The sequence below is a fragment of the Monodelphis domestica genome, chromosome 2, assembly GCF_027887165.1.
Source record: "Monodelphis domestica isolate mMonDom1 chromosome 2, mMonDom1.pri, whole genome shotgun sequence".
In the NCBI taxonomy this organism is placed as follows: domain Eukaryota; kingdom Metazoa; phylum Chordata; class Mammalia; order Didelphimorphia; family Didelphidae; genus Monodelphis; species Monodelphis domestica.
In genome coordinates, this window is record NC_077228.1 from 515,900,933 (window position 1) to 515,918,370 (window position 17,438).

Below are 17,438 nucleotides of genomic sequence, written 5' to 3' on the forward strand. Positions count from 1 at the left end.
GTGTCTCTCTTTGGCACCTGATTATGGGCCTAGAACATTTAAGTTTCCTTAGTTTGTTTCATGAGGAAGTCTAGTGATTAAAACTACAAAAACATCCCACCCTAGGAGCAAGGCCCACACTAAAACCCTGAGAGTTTTCAGTGCAGTCCAAGCATGCCAACAAGATTCTGCCCTACTCTGTTGACAGCCAGGTTTGGAATATAAACATTCCTGGCATTTGTGTATTTATTTTCGACTCTCTTTTAAAAATGCATAGTGCTCATTGCACACTGCTGTCACCTGACATTCTGCCCCATACTATGATGCCTGCTGAAGGATGTCACTGGCATCTCCCAACCTGGTGTCACAAAGGAAGTATGATCCAAGGGAATTCTGGGTTATTTATCTTTTTTTAATTGAGATTTCTTCTCCCTAGATTTCAAAGTCCTAGAATTCTAATAGTATTGAGCTTAACTGGAAGAGATCTCAGAGACAATCCAGTCCAATGCCCTCATTTTACAGATGAGGAAACTGAGGCACGGTGAGGTTAAGCACTTGTCCAGGATTTCACAGGCAGTAAGTTTAAGATGTTGATTTAAACACAGGTGCTCTGATTTGAGTGCTAGGGCAATTTTCAGACTGTCAGGCTAGCTACCTGCCTAATTTTTGAAGTAGTGGTTTTCTGTAGGACTTAGGGTCACAGTGTTCAAGAGATCCGTTCGCGACTATGCCTTTTGGACATAATCTAACCAATTCCAATTGTTTTAGCCTCTACAGCCTCTCGGGGGCTGCTCAAGTATTTATGGCTTTGTGCTCGAGTAAGCAGATAACATCCTAACTGGAGGTGGAATAATTTCTCTGGCACTTACTAGCATGAAGGGTCTTGGGTCAGATGAGAATTGTAGTTTATATAGACATTAGGAAATGGAAACACGTGCCCAGCAGGAAGGCATAATAATCTTTGGCAGGGAGAGGGTGATGAGGTGCCCCTCAGCCATGGAGGAGGATATTAGAAGCTTTGGGATGACATGCCCCTAAGAATGCCTTGATTTATGGTAGTTTTTCTTCAGGAGTAAAGAAGGCTTACCAGAAAATAGGGGGGCTAACCTAGTGTAAGCAAGCAAGTAGCAACTTTGTTAGAGTTTTGCCCTTGGATTTTTTAAAAATAAGGAGCTTTAAAATATTTCATTTTATTTTTTGTTATTAATACTGAAAACTATTTTAAAATCAATAAATATTTAATATGGCCAAAATAGAATTGCTGAAACTATAGATTCTTAGAGCTGGGAGTTACTTCTGAGGCCTTTTAGCCTAGTTAGTTCTGGGAAAGAAATCTCTCTTTATAACATGCCCAAACAGAATTCATCTGGGTCTTAGTGAAGGTCTTTAGTGGAAGGAAACCCATTATATAGAGAGGTAATGCCTTCTACTTACAGACAGCTCAGACCCTTAGGAAATTTTCCCATGAATCAAACTAGAATCCAGTCATTGCTCCTTATTCTGCCTCCTAGGGTCAAGCAGAATAATTCTAATCTCTGTTTTATGTGACATCCTTGAAGACAGCTACTGCAAAGGGTGAAACTATGGTTGAGACTGAAAAAAATCTAAATTTAAGTGGTCGCCAAGGGAAATCCCAAATAATAAAACATCCACGTTAGCTGCCAAATTTTATGGTGATTTAATTGATTGTGGAGAAGATTAAGAAGAAGGAAGAAGAAGAAGGAGTAGGGTTTTTTTTCTCCCTCTTCCCCCACCTGATTAGTATTGGGCAGGAGATCAGGAGATAGGGAAGTAAGGGTTTAGAGTATGAAGATGGAAGGAATCAGCCTGACCTCCAAAGGGGCTCAGCTAAGATGGCCAGACCCTGAAATCAGCTTCAGGGCAAAACTCACCACCCAAAACTCCAAGATGTCAGAAAGCTTAGCATGCTGCCAGCCAGAGTCATCTCTCCAGGGAAAGAGGAGGGGCCAGGAAGTGCCGTGCCTTATATGGACATTTTTACATCATTTTTTCTGTGCCCAGAGGTCTGTCCTTTTTTTGCATATGTCTGTTGAAGGCCATCTCCTCAGATAATTAAATCTTGAGTTTGATGCAGACCTTCAAAAATGTTGTTAAACTGAGTAGGGTGAAGAATGTAGAGTTTCTAAGACCTGATTCTGTTATTCCAAGTATCTCCACTGTTACTGATCAGGAAATAGCTAACTCACATCTTCTAAAGAATGGTCTGATTAGGGTGGAATAGTTTTGAAATTCACACTACTAGGTTTCCATCTGAATCTTCTTCAGATGAACCATCCCTAGTTCTTTCCATTCTCACTTAGCTGGCCATGTCTCTGGCTTGGTCTCCAGCATAGCTCACCATTTTATCAACTGTCAGCTGCTCAATGACATTCCTAAAGGAGAATTCCCAATCTGATCATCATTCTTTAGTTGTGGTCTGAGCAACTAGATGATTTAGTTGATAGAACACAGGGCTTGGAATCAGGAAGATTCGTCTTTTTAAAAAATATAGGTTATTGATTAATTAAGAAAAAAATTTCCATGGTTACAAGATTCATGTTCTTCCCCTCCCCTCTTCCCACTTCCCCTTCCATAGCCAAAGCGCAATTCCACTGGGTTTTACATGTGTCATTGATCAAGACCTATTTCTATATTATTGATATTTGTACTAGGGTGATTGTTTAGAAGACTCATCTTTCTGAGTTCAAATCTAGACTCAGATACTTGCTAGCTGTGTGACCTGGGAAAGTCACTTTACCCAGTTTACCTCAGTTTCCTCATCTGTAAAATGAGCTGGAGAAAGAAATGGCAAATCACTCCAGTATCTCTGCCCAAAAATCCCTTAAGGGTCATGAAGAGTCAGACATGACTGAAACAGCTTGATAACAACACAAGCATCACCTTTATTCCCTTAGATTCTGTGTTTTGTCTCACTCTGCATCCTGAGCCAAGGAGCCTTTATGGATTTTCTGAGGCTAATTTGTTCTTTCCACCTTCCCCAGTCTCCCATTCCTCTCTTTAGTGTTGGAATCTTATTTCATGGGAGTGAACACAACAAATCTGGCCCCATCTAGAGACTTCTTCCAGCTGTTGAAGGGATAGCATGGAAATCTTCTGCAGCTTCTATCATCAGCCTTCATATTTGCTACCAGGGATGCTGTGGGGCCCATGCTGTCTAATATAACCCCCTTTGCTGCCTTCCTGTTAGCTTCTTTCCAGGACTTTTGCCCCAACATAATCCTGGAAGGTTCTGGAAAACCTTTGTATGCCTTGACTTTTGCATGAGCTACTCCCCATGCCTGGCTTTTCCTACATGTTTCACAAAGTTCCTTTTCCTTTAAGATGAATCTCAGGTACCATCTGCATGAAACCTTTCCTAATCCAATCCTCTCTCAACTACTAATACCCTCTCTCTCAAATTACCTTGCATTTAACTACTTGGAATGAATTTGTTTTATTCACTTTATATTTATGCTGTATATATTTTATGTATGTAGGTATGTATTTATCATCTCCCCCATTATGATATAAAACCCTTATTAGTAGAGATTGCTTCATTCCTTATACTTGTATCCCCAAAGCCTAGCACAGGACCAGGCACATAGAAGTATTCGTTGATGGTAACAATGCTGAATTGGGAGTGGAAAGAGGAGATAGGACAGCCTGATTATTTTTTCACCCATTTAATTTTCTGTTTAGGATAAAGTGACTTGATTGGTGATTGTGCGACTTGTCAAATGCAATTTAAATGTGATTGAATAATATTTAAATTTGACTGATTCTGAGCATCACCTTTATGATTTTGAAAGCTGGTTTCTGCATTATATGGAGAACTGGGAGATTTTATGACACCCATAGCTTTAGTGAAAAGAGAGCTAGATTTGGAGTAAGGGGCCCTTGTTTAAATCTCAGTTCTTCTTCCTACCTGTGTGACACTGGACCTCAATTTCCCATCTATAAAATAAAGAGGTTAGATTAGGTGATCTCTGAAGTTTATTTCAAATCTATTTTCTATAATCCTGTGACCCCATATTCTCTCTTTAATAATATTTTATTTTCCCCCAATTACATGTAAAAACAATTAAAACTTTTTATTTTCTTTAAAATTTTTAGTTCCAAATTCTTTCCTTCCTTCTCACTCTTCTTCCCTCCCTCCCTCTCTCTGTCCCTCCTTGAGATGGTAATCTGATATAGATTTTACATGTAAAATCCTGTAAAACATTTTTCTTCATTCATCATTTGGTGGAAGAAATTTTAGAAACAAAAATAAAGGAGAAAGAAAGTGAAATATAGTATCTTTCAATCTGCATTCAGACTCCCATCAGTTCCTTCTCAGAGGGCAGATGGCATTTTTCATCATGTCTCTGGAGTCATCTTGGACCACTGCATTGCTGAGAATAACTAGGTCATTCACAGTTGTTCATCAAAAAATATTGCTGTTACTGTGTACAGTGTTTTTCTGGTTCTGCTCACTTCACTATGCATCAGTTCCTGTCTTTCCAGATTTTTCCAAAGTCATCCTGCTTGGCATTTCTCACAGCACAATAGTATTCCATCACAGTCACATACTACAATTTCTTTAGCCCTTCACCAATTGATGGACATTGTAAAAATGGAGATTTGAACCCTAAACTTCAATCTCCAGAAGTCCTTGGTATTTCCCAGAATTCCCTATAATCTCACCTGAGTCTCCACCTGGGCAAAATCACAATTAGCATTTAACTGGCAGTAATGCCCTCCCACACTCTCTTGTCTGCCATTGCAATGATGTAGCAAGTAAGCTAAACGCATGGACTTTGAATGGGCTAATCAGTCATGGGCATGTGGTTTTTTTTTCTATTCTTGATTTCTAATAATCCTTAATAAACCTCATAAAATATAATAGTTTTATTATTAAAAATATAATTTAAATTTTACAATATCCTCTCAATTTTTAATTCTTTGTCACTACAAAAAGAGATGCAATAAATATTTTTGCACAAAAGTCCTTTCCCCCCTTTTTTTGGATCTTGTTGGGATATAGGCCTAGTACTGATGACCCTCAATCTAAAGAGAAAATTAGGATTACCACCAGTCTCATTATTAAATGTAATGGAAATGTAGGGATTAAATTTGTGGTAAGACTAAATATAAGAGAATATGGTTGCTGGTTTAAAAAATGAATATAGCTTAAGTCAAAATGACTTTGTAGCAGTTTTATTTACAAAAAGAGGGAAGATAGTAAAACACGTGAAACAGGGTAGAGTAAGAAGTCTAGCTTATCAGCTTATCACCCTAAATGTTGTTCTGGTCTCTGACTCAACCTACTCAGTGGTTAACCCCTCAGCCAGAGGGCTTGGTGTTGAATTAAGCAAGGGTTCAATCCAAGGGGCCTCCTCCAAGAAGGGGAGGCCTCTCAGGAACTAAACTCTCCAGAAGCCAGGAAAGGAGGTTCAGCTTTTTTCACTCACTCAATCTGAAGTCCAAAGGGGGAAGATCCAAGAGCAGTCTTACCAGAAGCAGTTCAAGTGCCAGAGTCCTAGGTCCAAGTGAAGCCAAAGAACTAATTCCCGAGGTGAAGTCTCAAAGGAGAAGATCCTCCAACCCCAAAATTCAGGATGAAGACTCCCTTGGATAGGAAGTTCAGGACTTTTATAGTCCTTTTTCCGAGTCCCTTCCTGTCCCTTCCTCCACTTTACAGGACCCAATTGCAGTCTTTAAATATGCTTAGCACTGTCCAAGGGGTAGTCAGTTGCTTCTGGAGTTGTCACTCACTTTAGTAAGTGACTTAATTTAAAAATAGGCAAGGGGAGAGTTAATCCTATCTTCACACAACAAACATTTCTTAAGTAACTACTGTGTCCAGGCACTGTGCTAGATGCTGAGGATACAAAGACAAAAATAAAACAGTTTCTGTCCTCAGGGAAGATTCTATTGGGCATAGACAGCATGTTTATATATAAATCATATACTCTATGACAATGTAACATTATTCTTTATATGATGGGTATATCACAGTTGAAAGACACTGGACCTGAATCAGGAAGACTCATCTTTATGAATTCAAATTCAGGCTCAGATACTTACTAGCCATGTGACCCTGAGGAAATCACTTATTCTATTTGCCTCAGTTTCCTCATCTGTAAAAAGGAGCTGGAGAAGGAAATTGCAAGCAACTCTAGCATCTCTCCCAAGAAAACCACAAATGGGGTCAGTGAGAGTCAGACATGACTGAAAACAACTTAATAACAAAAATATAAGGAATAAAATGGTAGCTCTGGGGATGTATAGGATTCGTTCAAGAAATAATGATCTGGATGTGAAAACAAAATTATATCATTTGTGTATATATTATCATATATACCTATACATCATAATATATGTAATCATGCATGCTACATATATGCAATCATATATGTCCATTTAAAAATACTGGATACTATGTAATACCAAATCTGGACACTTCTTCAACCTGCACTCAAATTCCTGCTTTAAAATCCTCAGATGATAATTGCTACTTATCATGTATCATGGTTTGAGGGTTTATTGTAAGAGGCTGGGTTTCTCATAGTATTGTTTATAATCCCCTACCCATGTACTTCCCATTACTTACCAGGCTGACTCAATTTCCTATTTAGTAAAGGTGTTTAATAAGATTGTTACATAAAAGTAGTTATTTAACTATTCCCCTCAAAAGTATAGGGAATGGGGGGGGGGAAGCTAGGTGGCTCAGTGTATCCACTGAGAGAGAGCCAGGTCAAAAGACAGGAGGTCCTGGGTTCAACTCTGACCTTGGACACTTGCTAGCTGTGTGACCCTGGGCAAGTCACTTAACCCTCATTACCTGACCCTTATCACTCTTCTACTTTGCAACCACTATACAATATTGATTCTAAGATAGAAGGTAAGGGTTGTTTTTTTTTTTAGCCTAAGGAATACTTTTCCATAGTATAGTGGGGAGAGTAGACACAAATTAATGTACAAAATAGGTAATTAAGGAAAAAAATTTACAAGTTTCTTTGATAAAGGTCTCATTTTCCAGGCTATATAAGGATGTGATACAATATTTCAGTTATTCAAATTATATGAGGAATTAATTCAAGACAAAGTTCCATTTCTCGATAGATAAATGCTCCAAGGAAGAAACAGAAGCTACCAAGAATCAAATAAGAATGCTCTAAGTGATTAATAAGCAGAGAAATGAAAATTAAATCAACTTTATGGTTCTACCTAACACCCATAAGACTTGTCAAGATAATGAAAGAGGAGAATGACAAATGCTGGAAGAGCTGTGGGAAGACAGGTACACTAGTCTGTTGCTGAGAGATCAGCTTATGGACACCTTCTTAGTTTCTTGTGAAATTATCCAGTTCCTCATTTCTTAGTTTCCTGCGAAATTGTCCAGTTCCTCATTCCACGCTTCCCTCCACCCCCCCAATATACAAAGATAATGAGGAGGGACACAGATATTACCGTCACTGTGTACTTTGTGAACATTTGTGGCTCCCAGCTCCTTCTTCCTGGAAGTCTTTTTCTCCAGTGGCATGACCTCAGATGTAGCTCTATTCAGGCTCTGAGAGTCCAGAGTTGAGAGTCGGTGCCTTTGTTGAGTCTCTAGGCAGCACGATTTTCTGACACAAAGGGTCATACTCCCTGAAGCTGTCTTTCCTTGAGTGACTGATTATTGTTCTCAGGTGGATGGATTGTCTCCTACTGGGTCAGACTCTTTGATCCTAGCTGTCTGTACTGCTTGCACTAAGTCCAGTTTCTCAGATCAATCAGAGGCATGAAAAGGGAGCAGGAGAGTGGGAGAGAAGGCATGAGACAAGGAAGGAGGGTGGGGGACTGTCCTTTCTTCCACCACTAAACTTGTTCACTGCTTGACCCAGCTTACAATTGGTCTAATCATTGTTTTGTCTATAGACCAATGAGTTTTTTTAAATGATCCTCTCTACTACTCATATTGTTGTCCTTGACCTATTGAAAGGGTTCCATATCTAATAAAACAAATTGTTTTTCAGTCATTTCAGTCATATCTGACTCATCTTGACCCCATTTTGGGGTAAGAAAGGCAGAGATACTGGTATAGTTTTCCATTTCCTTCTCCAACTTATTTGACATTTGCAGAAACTGAGGTAATCAGGGTTTGGAATTTCTTGGCAAAGATAAGGGAATGGTTGGCCATTTCTTCCCCAGCTCATTTTAAATATGAGGAAACTGAGGCAAACAGGGTTAAATAAGTTGCCCAGGGCTACATTGCTATTAAGTGTCTGAGGCCAGATTTCAAGTCGTTTCCATGACTCCCAGCCTGGATCTCTCTACCCACTGTGCCATCTAGCTGCCCATAATAAAGAAAGTACAGGATGTGAATCTTGCTTATAACAACAAAAGATTTAATCAGCCCATTGATAAATTGATTCAATTGAGATTTGTGATCTTCTGTGATTATATCAGTGGGTGGTAGTGGAAGCCTTCCCTTACACATACACACACATACAAACACACTTATGTGCATGTACATCTATATCTATTTATCTGTATGCAAACCTGTATATATCTATGTGTGTGCTTGGATTGGTAATTTCATGGGTATAAGGAGCTGCTTAGTGAGTAAACTCCATTTCCCCGTAGAGATTGGTCCTTGGCCTGCAGTTAGTATTTTTACAGTTGCTTGAGGTACTGAGATTGACTAATTTGTCCTGGATCTCACAGCTTGTATGTGTCATGCAGGATTTAAACCCACATTGTCCTAACTTTTCATTGCATGGGGTTATCAATGTGGCTGTCACTCCATCCACTGTACCTCACTGCCCATTAAATATATACACAGTAATTTCTGAGTAAAGGCACAAATCTAATAGAAAGGGCGATTTGTTAGTAGTAGAAGGGGGTTCTCTTGGGTGACAGATGCTGTTTATTTTCCCTTTGCTTCCGTAAATATTTATTGATTGCTTTCTGTGTGCCCATCACTGTGGATGGGATGTGAGATGTGGAATAGGAGAAGTATAAGACATAGTTCCTGCCCTTAAACACTTACAGTGCAATCAGAGAGAAAACTAATGCATGGAAAACACTAGAAAACAGGCCAAACAGGGATTCCTCAGCTCACACTCTAGAGAGAAGTCAGAGGAAAGAGCAAGAAGTTGCCAGGATATATCTGCTAATGGTTGCTAGCCGTCACCATAGACAGCAGTGGCAGCAGGAGCCCTCTAGTTAAAGACAATCAAAGGGGTACCAGGTGGGCACAGCTATGTATAAAAAATGTACATATATTGTCAGAAAAATGACTTGAGGGAAATTGAGACTCTGCCATTTACTACGGCACACACATACCTAAAGATCTCTGCCTTGGAAGTCCACAATGGGGGTCCACTTCAGACATGGCTTACCACCATTGTTCCTTTCTATGCTGTTCCCAGTTACTACTTGGGCAACAAACAATTACTGAGTGTCTACTACATCAGTCAACAAAGATTTATTAAGGATCTACCAGTTTGGGGCAGCTGGGTTGCTCAGTGGATAGAGAGTGAGGCCTAGAGCTGGAAGACTTGGTTTAAAATCTGGTCTCAGACACTTCCTAGCTGTGTGACCCTGGGCAAGTCACTTAACCCCCATTGCTTAGCCCTTACCACTCTTCTGCCTTAGAATCGATACATAGTATTGATTCTAAGATGGAAGGTAAGGGTTTATATAAATTAATAATATAATATATGATAAATGAGTATAATAGGTATATATTTAGAATATATATCACATACATGTACTACAAAATATATTTATTTACAATATGTGTGCATAAACATTATAAATATATAAATAAATAAAAAGAACCGATTAGTGATACTGGAGATTCTAAGGCAAAAGGGGAAACTAGTCTATCTGGAGTCAAGCATAATGTATGTATCATGTACAAAATAACTCTGAGAATGACCCTGAGTTGACTTATTCAGGAGGTGGAATCTACTTCACTGGATGAGTTGGTTTGCAGTTGGGCTGGGCACTCTACTATAGCTTGTGCTTTAACTGCATGGGAGGGAGAAGATGCTTTGCAGTCTCTAAACCTTTCATAATGCAAAGGTTGTTCTATGGGCTTATTTATCTCAAGGTTGTTGTTCAGTCAGCTAATTAGGTGGTTATCAGGGGTCCAGGGGAGCACCATCAAACAGCAAACATGAAAAACTAGTGGGAAGCAACAGCAAGCAGAGACAACAAGCTCCTTCTCAACCCCAGACAGAGATTATATGCTCAGCAGAAACTGTATGCCCGGCAAGATCAGTAGTGAGCAACAGAAAGGACCTACCCCTGTGCTGGCGAACCTATCGCATGTGTGCCGGAGTGGACTGCTCCCTTCCCCATCTCTGCACACCTGAGGACATTTCTCACATCACCCACCCCTCTACCTAACAGCCCAATGGGAGCTCTCCCTCCCTCCTCTTTCTGGGTAAGGTGCGGGGCTCACATGCAGCATGAAGGTTGCAGTTTGGGTACTCAGTCTCTAAAAGCTTTGCCACCACTGACTTACCCCATCCCAACCCTAGAGATCACAAGCTCCATGCCCAGTAGAGATTGTATGTGAGGCAAGAACAGTGGGGAACCCATGCAGCAGAAGCATAACCAGAACTTAATGTTCTCCTAGGAGTGCTGGACGGCAGGACAGTTGACCTTTTCTTATGTGTTTTGGCTCTACATATTCTATACATATGTGTTTCTCCATATATGTTCCCTAGGCATGTCCATTCTTCCCATTTACGATGTATATATTTGTGGGAAATGATACCCTAGGCTTATGGGTAAATTATTTTATTGCTATTTTTCTTATCATGATATTTCATTTAATTCCTTCATTTTGAACTTTACTAGTTAATTCTCTAGTTAACTAGTATAAGGAAATATATCAGTGAGAGTTTGCAGGTTATGTTTTTAATTGAACGTAGATCCACCAGGTACTTTGAACCTTGGATTGTTTTTTTCTTAAAAAGATGCCTATGTGAGTATAGGTGTTGACTCCAGGTATTAAGGGAGGATTCAAGATATATTAGTGAGGGCAATAGGTAAAAGCCTGACCTTTACCTCGATTTAATCCCAGATAACTATTAGTGCCCAGCACATTTCCTGGTACACAGTAAGTGCTTAAAAATATTTGTTGACTTGACTCATAGAAGGAGATGGTTCTTAAGAAATGCTCAAGTGGTATTAATTGCTTTCGGATTTTAGAACCTGAGGATTCTTGTTTAGTTGGTAGAGGAATCAAGACTGTTCTGAATGGATCAGGAGCTGATGGCAAGATTTGGAGGTAGGAGATCCTGAGGAAAGCTTTCCTGATGGTCATTCTGAAACCTCTCCTTTCTGGGTGAAGATTTTGCAGGACTACTTAAATGGGTATAAGAGTATAAACAAATGAAAATGGCAGTGAGTTGGATGAGAGACAGTACAGTGTAATGGATAGATATCTGGTCTTCGACTCAGGGAGACCCAGGCTAAGCCCTGCCTCTGACACATACTGATCTGGTGAGTCTTAACAAGTCATTTAACTTCTCTGGGTCCCAATACAAGAGATTAGAGCGGTTGTAAGGGTTAAATTTAATGGTTGGGCAATACTTTTATGAAATTATGTGGTCACCATATTTATTATATCTTGAGTCAGAAATTTCATTACAAATATTTACAAAATGGAGAGGAAACAATAAAGTAGAAAAATGTGTAGAGGTTAGAGAGGTTATCTATCCTATCAAACTAAATGTTTACTCTGGGTCTGCTCTGCTTAATCGAGGCAGAGACTAATTAGTTTTCAACCAGGAAGACTGGTGGTGAGTAACCATGTGGCCTCCTCCAAGATGGAAGCTAGTCTCTTAGGAAACTAGGAAGAGAGTCAGCCTTTCACTCACCCAATGAAGTAGTCCAGGAGTCAGAATATAAATTGAAGCTGAGCTCCAAGCCACAGTCTCCAGGGAAACTCCCTTGAAGACTCTCCACAGTCAGAAGACTGTCTCCAGAAGGCAATCTCTTCAGACTCTCTTCTCAAAGACAATCTCTCCTGAGGGAGTTCAGGGCTTGCTTTATGATGACATTTTGTCCCTGCCTCTCTTCATAGGCTCCCATCACAGTTACCAAATTGTCTAGCACTGCCCAGGGGGCAGTGTCTGTGAGAATGACTTCTTACCTTCTGAAGCTTAAGCTCTCACCTTCTGAAGGTTAACTTCTCATCTAAGGGTGTGAATTTTCTAAAATTCACTTTCTGGAGAGGTGAATACTCATCCTGGCTAATTGAGTTTCTGAGGGTGTGAATTCACTAAATGGTTTTCGAGTTCCTCCACCTAGTTCAAGCTTGTATTGATTCAATCAAAAGGTAGACACAAGAGAGTTAATCCTGTATTCAAAATCTAGTGAAGTACTTAAGTTAGTGTTAACTCAGGATAGACAATAAAGTAAAAAATTCTTTCACATAGTCACCAATCTTCATTGACAGAGGGAGTTTCTTTACTTGGAATTCCCACCACCAATGAGATCACAGTTGTGAATAAAACCAAAACAAAAGGATCATTAAATATCTATAAATTCACTAGTTTAGTGGAATCCCAGTATGAGGAGGCAGTTGAGTGGCTCAATGGATAGAGAGCCAAGCCTGGAGATGGGAGGTCCTGGGTTCACATCTGGACTCAGATCATCCTGGCTGTGTGACTCTAGGCAAGTGCATAATTCTCATTGCCTAGCCCTTATTGCTCTTCTGCCTTAGAACCAATACTTACTATTGATTCTAAGACAGAAGGCAAGTGTTTAAAAAAAAGAATCCAGTATGAGAATTCTTTCCATTAATGCAAATCAAAACTCACATGTGATTCAGGTAATGAATCCTTGGGAGTTTTCTGAATCTATGAGAAATGAAATGGTTTAATTGGGATCACCACAGCTAATAATGGGAAAGACAGGATTTGAACTCAAGTTTTTGAGCCTACACACACTAGTCACTATCACACTATGATAAGATTCTTAAGGATATTCAATTTATTTTTTACCTTGGCCTTGATTTGAGTTTTCTGGATCCATAGTGGACAAGCCAAGTAGATACAGCATTTGACAAAGACATAAACTGACAGATGCAACTATGGAGAGCCATTCCTTGTTAAGATCTTATTAAAATGCATTAATTTTTTCTCTTAAAGCCTACGGATAGCTATTTGAGAGCAACCTCCTGCTTACTTATAGAGATTCTTTATTTTTTTTTTCTTGCAGACTGCTCTATTCCTACCACACACTGTGTTAAGATGAGTTTTATACCCATAACCCATGAGTGATGATACCCAGGTAGCCCTAGGATCATTTACAGATAATGAGGATGGTGAGAGGGACAGGCTTTGCAAACTTCAGTGCTTAAGTCATTGTAATAACTCTTGATACACATGACTTGGGGACATTTAGAGTAGCACAGCCCATGGAGAGAAGTGTTAGCATTCCCTGTGGCCAGCTGAACAAGGCCCATTGCTTTGAAACTCATCTCAGAGGTTGGAATTTGTCTTTATACAATTCAGACATTTAAATGGTGTCAAACAGTTGCACATTTCAAAAGGTTTGTTTCAAGGGCCAAGTGCAGTGTGGTAATGAGAAATTACATCCACAGACTCATTTGAACTGCTTTCCCTTCTTAGTATACACTCTGCCCACTTCAAGTACCAGCTTCCACACGCAAATATAAGTTAGATCTGTGAGAAGGAAAGCCCCACACTGAAGGCAGCCATGTTGGCATGGATCAATGAAAGGTGGCTCAGTTTTTTTCCTTCAACTTCGTAAAACAAATTTCTTAGGCATATGTGGAACACTGGAGTTCTGGGCAGTGAAAAAGAGTGTTTAGGAAAAAGAATGTTTAGTACAGTGGAATGAATGATGGCTTTGGAGTCAAAGGCCCTGAGTTTGAATCCTGTTTCTACCAGTTACAACCTATGTAAACTTTGGCAAATTATTTAATTTCTCCAAGTTTTAGTTTCTTCATCAGTAAAACGAGTAGACTGCCTCATATGGACAAAAATATTTATAGCAGTTCTTTTTATGATGACAAACAACTAGAAACGAATGGGGTATCCATCAATTGGGGAATGACTGAGCAAATGATGGATATATAAATATAATGTTACATTATTGTATCATAAGTCATTGTTATAGGGACAGTTTTCAGAGAAATTAGGGAAGACTTATCTGAACTGATGAAAAGTAGAGAGTAGAACCAGGATAAAAATTAGTACAATGACAAATATAAACACAAACAACCTTGAAAGACTAACGAATTCTGATTGATACAATTACTAGCCCTGTTTCCAGAGGACCAAATATTGAAATATCCAACTCTTCACTGTTAGGATACTGGACTCAAGATGCAAAATGAGATGCACGTCTTTTGTTTTATTTTTTAATTGAAAATTTTTATTTAACTAATTAATTTAGAATATTTTCCCATGGTTACATGATTCGTCTTCTTTCAAGTTAATCAAATAAAATAAGGAGGTTAGACCAGAAGTCCTCCTAAGGTCACTTCTAACTCTAGAGCTAAAATTTTATGTCCTATGAATGTTTAGAAAAGACTGGGGGTTGTAATGAATGCCAATTTGAAATCTGGAGTGATACAAGTCTAAACACCTTGAGCTTGATTTTAGACTTTAAATGGATTGGGGTAGCTAGGTGACTCAGTTGATAAGAGCACCAGGTCTAGATATAGGAGGTCTTGGGTTCAAATTTGGCCTCAGATACTTCTTAGCTTTGTGATTCTGGGCAAGTGACTTACTTCCAATTGCCTAGTCCTTACCTCTCTTCTACCTTGGAACAGATACTTAGTATGTAAGACAGAAGGTAAGGGCTTAAAAAAAAAGTCACTTGGATGTAATATGTCATTTTATTCTTACCTTATACTATTTCTCTTCTCCCTTTAGTTGTTAGTTCTCTGTCTCTTGAAATTAATTTATACATGGTTTGAGTTTATTTATATTTGTATATGACATAGCCTCCTGGAGTGGTATGAGTTCCTTGAAAGCAGGGGCTATTTTATTTCTGTTCTTGTGTGTCCATTCTCTAGCACAGTGACTTGTGCAAAGTAGGCACTTAAATCTCTGTTGAACTTGAATGGACTTTGCAAATCCTTGCTCCTTTTAAACTAGACAACTTGGGCTTCTTTTCCACTTACATGGCCTAGGAAAGGGGCCATAGAAGCGGAAAATGGTTTTCGGAACCAGAATTGGGGGAACCACAGTGTGGATGAATCAGAACTCCTCACTGTTCCTGATGGATGGAAAGAACCCCCATTTACAAAAGATGACAACCCCAGAGGACTGTTAGAAGAAAACAGTTCTGCAACTTTGTTTCCCAAATACAGAGAAGCTTACCTGAAGGAATGTTGGCCTTTGGTGCAGAAAGTGTTGCATGAACATCACCTAAATGCATCTCTGGACCTAATTGAGGGTAGTATAACTGTTTGTGCAACTAAGAAGACTTTTGATCCTTAGATTATCATCAAGGCCAGGAACTTAATAAATCTTTTAGGAAGAAGTATCCCATTTGAACAGGCAATAAGAATTCTTGAAGATAATACTGCTTGTGACATTATTAAGATTGGCTCTATAGTAAGAAACAAAGAGAGATCTGTAAAACGAAGACAAAGGCTTATTGGGCCAAAAGGATCTACTCTGAAGGCATTAGAACTGTTAACAAACTGTTGTTACATTATGGTTCAGGGGAACACTGTTTCAGCTCTTGGGCCACTTAATAGTTTAAAAGAAGTTCAAAAAGTATTCCTGGATACAATAAAAGATCTTCATCCAATCTATAACATCAAAACACTTGATGATTAACCAAGAGCTCTCAAAGGATGCTGAATTAACATCACAAAATTGGGAAAGGTTTTTGCCACAGTTCAAACACAAAAATTTGAATAAACACAAGGAACCAAAGGAAAAAAAACTGTTAAGAAAGAGTATATACCATTCCCACCTCCACAGCCAGAAAGTCAGATTGATAAAGAATTGGCCAGTGGTGAGTACTTTTTGAAAGAAAGTCAGAAGAAGCAACAAAAAATGGAGCAAATTGGAAAACGAGGGGATGCCCTTCAATTGAGGAATGGCTGAACAAATTGTGGTATATGTTGGTGATGGAATACTATTGTGCTCAAAGGAATAATAAAGTGTAGGAATTCCATGTGAACTGGAATGGCCTCCAGGAAGTGATGCAGAGCGAAGGGAGCAGAACCAGGAGAACATTGTACACAGAGATGGATACACTGTGGTACAATCAAATGTAACGGACTTCTCCATTCGTGGTAATGCATCGATGCTGAACAACCCGGAGGGATCTATGAGAAAGAAAACTATCCACATTCAGAGGAAAAACTATGGGAGTAAAAACACCAAAGAAAAACAACTACTTAATGATTGGGGATGTAGACTCTAAATGAACATCCTACTGCAAATACCAAAAACATGGAAATGGGTTCTGATCAAGAACACATGTAAAACTCAGTGGAACTGTGCATTGGCTATGGGAGGGGTGGGGGGAGGGGAGGGAGGGATAGAAAATGATTTTTGTAAACAAGGAATAATGTTTGAAATTGACCAAATTAAAAAAAATAATGTCCAAAAAATGGAGCAAATTAAAGCTAAATAAGCTGAAGCAGTCAGTAAAAGACAGGCAGAAAGAAACAAAGCTTTTGTCCCACCTAAAGAAAAAACAGCTGTGAAACCTAAGAAAGCTTCTACTGAGACAAAAATTGATGTAGCTACTCTCAAAGAAAAGGTGAAGAAAGCAAAGAAGAAGAAACTGGGAGCCCTTATGGCAAAGGAAGTAAAACTGACAATGGAAGCCAATGAAAAAGGACAGAAGAAGAAAAAATGAAAAGAAAAAAAAGGACTTGAATTAGAACAGGATTCATATATCTTTCTTTCCTTTTGTAAAGGGTTTTTAGGCCTTGGCACTTTTGTTTCTTCATCTGAAAAGTCAGGTTGTTCTATGGAACACTCGATATTTTAAATGAATCTCACTTCATAGAACAAAGATTTCCATAAATGCAAGGTGTTATTACGATTAATGTATTTGCTAACAAAATAAAGTATGACCTAAGAAAGAAAAAATAAACTGGACAACTTCCTGATCCCCTTGTACCTCCAGACAGCCAGTCTTTGTGCTTTTGCTCCCATTATCTTTGCCTGGAATGTCCTCATTCACTTACCCTTCTCTGCCTCCCTGTTCTTGCTCATTTTATAAGGCTCAATTCAAGTAAGATGTTTCTATAAAGATCATCATGAAAGCCCTCTGACCTGCTAAATTGGGGCTGATCCTTTTGGTTGTCCTCATGCTCAGGTCCCTTGAGAAAACATAGATTCTTCTGGGGCCACTTCCTAGGACAGGTATACTGCATTGAGGGTGATCTATATTACAAAGCAATATACCCAGAATCAATAAATGAAAAGCAACAGACTGTGTGACCCTGGGCAAGTCACTTAATCTCT

General features: G+C 39.1%; 1 protein-coding gene and 1 pseudogene across 2 annotated transcripts in view; both read left to right on the plus strand.

The window, feature by feature from the left end:
* CALN1 (calneuron 1) overlaps positions 1-17,438 on the plus strand; it is a 529,462-nt gene that overhangs the window by 320,249 nt on the left and 191,775 nt on the right. The window lies entirely within an intron of this gene.
* On the plus strand, positions 707-17,171 carry LOC103099735 (KRR1 small subunit processome component homolog; annotated as a pseudogene).